The sequence below is a fragment of the Filicampus tigris genome, chromosome 21 (genome assembly GCF_054856515.1).
Source record: "Filicampus tigris isolate MCC_2025a chromosome 21, RoL_Ftig_1.0, whole genome shotgun sequence".
Lineage (NCBI taxonomy): Eukaryota > Metazoa > Chordata > Actinopteri > Syngnathiformes > Syngnathidae > Filicampus > Filicampus tigris.
Window position 1 is genome coordinate 5,895,773 of NC_141237.1, and position 4,053 is coordinate 5,899,825.

Below are 4,053 nucleotides of genomic sequence, written 5' to 3' on the forward strand. Positions count from 1 at the left end.
CTCCCTTTAGGTACTTTACATACTGTATAATAAAAGTTGGGGATACATAGTGCTGAAAGGTTGTATGTTTAGGATTGATTATTGCACGAGCTATATACCTTATACCACAGGTGTCGATTTCCGGTCTCCGAGGGCCGCTATCCTGCCTGTTTTCCATCTCTCCCTGCTGCAACACACCTGTTTCAAATGATCAGCTCATCACCAAGTTCTGTAGGGGCCTGATACCGATCCCGATCGTTTGACTCAGGTGTGTTGCAGGAGGAAACCTCGAAGACATGCAGGAGGGCGGCCCCCGAGGACCGGAGTTTGACATCCCTGCCTTGGGGCTCTGGAAATACGTTTCTTGAGCATTATATAGCCATTGACTATGATCATAAATCATCCTTTCACGACAACCTGTCAAAGTAAAAATAAAGCAGGTCGGTGGTGAGATGTCCCATGTGAAGCAAGACCAGCTCAGCATCGTGCCACAGACCACAATGTCCAGCTTGGATGACTTTCTTTAGCAAAAGTATCCAACAGAATAATGCCACACTTGCCACGTCTTTTATGTTGGAGCCAGAGTGCCATTAAGGAGGATTACGATGGATCATTGCTGGTTTTGTCAAGATGGCTTTTGTGGTTAACAGATCGCTCATCTGCCACTGCCCTTATGTTTCTGTGAAATCCTCAGAGGGCAAAGGGTTCAACAAAAAAAAATAAAAATAACATCCACCCTTCTGGGCAATTCTTCTTCAGAATTGGAGTGACTTGTGGAAGAAGTGCAATCAGGAGCCAAAGAAGCAGAACCTAAAATTATAATGCAGCAATGAATAAATAACTACTGAGACAGAACCCAATCCAGGAATACTGGATTTTAGGCTGCGCTGCGGCAACTGCTCAACTGCAATGGAGCTACGTGGCTTAAGTATTGACATCTGTTTTTGAGTGAACCATGCACGGACTGTAGCTTGTTTGCCACATCTAAGTTGGGATATTTGTTGTTGTAAAGTTCACTTGAATAATCATTGGACTAGGGAGCATTTAAAAAGTTCATTTGTACCTGTACCGTCATTGCTCAAAGGATGAACTAAACACAGGTCAGCTGGAAAAATATCCAGATTTTTGCAATTCCCCTTTTTCAGAATGTTGAAAAGACCCCACTGGTCTTTACCATCATTTTCTTGCTGTCACTTTCTTACAGTTATGGTGAGAGCCCCAGGTTTTTCAATGGCATTGTCTGCCAGTGCTGCGATTCAAATCAATCATCGTTTTATTCAAGCATCGGTTTACCGGCAAACAGCATTCATTCCGGTCAAGCTTCAGATTTGAGTTCTCCGCTAGCTTCCCATAAAACAGCCCAAAACACTTCAATTTAATTGGACATAAGCGATTTACGTATTTGTCTTTAGGTGTTAACATTGTCTCACTTTGATACAGTTAAGTTCCAGTTACATATAATAGTATCATGGAATGAGATTGTCAAAAATGTCAAACCCTAAACTAAGTTGTCTTCTGCCATGCATTTCTGACATTGTTCATATCATAGTGTTAGAATCTCTTTTTAGAATACACTGGTCCAAAATGTCTGAACCAACTCTTGGGCTTTTGAATTCTCTATTCCTATTTCTATTATCCACACAAAGACCCTTTGACCAGAATGCCAAACACACCAATTCTTTCATCAGCAGGCACGGGAACCAGACAAAACATACTGAAGGATCATTGAAAGTATCCCAAAATAGCTCTTAAAAGCATGCAGTGTAACTTGTATTTTTCTCTGCTCGCTCTAAACAGAGGTTCTGTGGTTTTGGCCAACTTTCCATCTCCCATCCATCCATCCTTCATTTTGCCATCTTCGTAAATCAATATCTGTCTAAGTGGGTGGAGTAGCTGATTACTTACAAAGCTGCTGTGTAATTTGAATAAGTAGTACTTTCACCTAGTTTACTGATGGTAAGCAGTTTGGCTTGTTAAAAAAAGGAGTGTGCAGACCATCCCAAAGCGTAAGCTCAACTATAATTGATATTGTGGACTGTGATTGTGTTTTATCGCAGGCTTCTTGAGGCTTATGGGACAGTTACAATAAGCACATCGCTTTTACATGACATCCACTGTATCACACGGTACCCCACAAATTTTATTTCCATCACTAAAAAATCAATATTTTTTAGTTATTAGTTATTAGTTTTCTCTTATGCTAGACTAAGAAAACTAAAGTTATAGTTACCGTCTGGTACTTCACTTACAGCCACTTCAACATGAAAGTTTTAAATGGTAGCGATTTGCAATTACACTGCCTTGTTGCTCAGCATGTGGGGCAATAGAAGCTCTTTCAAATTTTGATTTGGCTAAAGTGTTGAAAACAAGGCTGATATGTACTGTAGATGTTTCAAGCTGTCTAATGCCAAGTAGACACATGATACTTTCCGTATTTTTCCACAGACATCTGTCTTGCAATTACTCAGTATAAACCCACTTTTCAAAATGTGCAAGATTGACAGTCGTGCGACCCTGCCCTACATTTGATGTCTTTCCCATAGCTTTACTCTGTCAGTTTGTCTGGAATCAACAAGTTGCAAATTAGATATCCACCGCTACTACCTTATTCAGAGTATGAGTCCAAGTACTTGTACAGTATTTGAATACTCAACAGTTGAGCTTGCAGCCCTCTAAACCTTGACTACGAAAACATTGTCTCCAGATTGATATTCCCAGAATTCACTGAAGAAAATGATCTCAGCATGCAATCATCTCATTACAAACACACGCCCACTACAACTTAAGAAATAACTATGACTTGACAAGCTTTTTTTTTTTTACCTTCTTCTTTTACTGTTTGATAATAAGAATTCTGCGAGAATCTGTTAGTTTGGGGAGGTATGCATTTTTTTCTGCAATCAATGTCACCTTTCAGAGGGGCTGGATGCAACTATTCCAAGGGAAGTGATGACCACAAAGGGCTCTTTGAGGAAGAGAGTTGACCTGATCCTCCTGCCTCACCCACCCTATTAAATAGCAGCTACTCAAACATTTTGCCTTCAGCAGAGGTGAAGAAGAAGCTTGTGTGTTTGGGCTGGTAGTTCCTGATATTGGCCTCATTGTGGGAGGCGAGTCAGTGTAGCCTCATTTGTAAAACCATAAGCGTAACCATAAGCGATGTGGCGTTCAGATGTTTAGTTTCTGGGTGGGCAAGTCATATGCTAGATATTCAAGAAATTAGATTGTCTCTATCCAAACAGATCGTATTATGAAGGATCATTCATCGCAGCGGTAAACAAACGTAAACCTCAAACCTTTTTCTATATGTTGACCCACCTGTGCCCTCCCTTCTAGTATTCTTCCAAGCTTAACATTCCTCATGTGTGCAACTTTCATGTGCACACATGCATGTATACACTGTACTCTCTTTTCCCCAAGGTAAACTGAACTACAATTGCACTAGTGGAGCTCATCAGTCCACATCTAAACAGTCGTTACAGCTCTCGAGTTCAGAAGCAAGTGTGATTTTTTTTTTGCATGTAACATGTTCAGTGAAGGCAAGTTGATATTATGAAAAAGCAGAGGACAGCTGTCTGCAGTAGTGAGTCATCTATTCCAGGATATGTTAGATTTGGGGGAGTTGTCCAAGTAATGCTTCATTTTCGTTCAACAGAAATAGGGCTGCAACTACCAATTATTTTAATACTTAATACCTACTTAATACAGGACATGTCAATTATTTTGTCGATGAATCGGATTATAATGTTTTAATTTCCATCCCTTTATTCAAAAACATGACATTATTTCAAATAGACAGTGCAGAAAATGCACAAACATTAATTCGGATTCATTTACTGGTTTGGTCAGTAACATGTCAGGCAAAAATGTTGATTCAACACAGATAATTAGTCCACTTTCATGGAGGACTACATAAATTGGATATTTACCATATAGGTGCTGAAATTCTTGGTATTTGAACATTTAAAATTGAAAAAGGCATCTAAATGACTCAGTTATCAAAAATAATAATTGGATAATCGATTAGTTGTCAATTAATCGTTGCACCTCAAAATAGAAATAATAATCTGAATA

General features: G+C 39.4%; 1 long non-coding RNA gene across 3 annotated transcripts in view; it reads left to right on the forward strand.

Annotated features, from left to right (window-relative positions):
• Nucleotides 1-4,053, forward strand: part of LOC147127341 (uncharacterized) — a 125,217-nt gene that overhangs the window by 16,161 nt on the left and 105,003 nt on the right. The gene's annotated exons all lie outside the window — the stretch shown is intronic.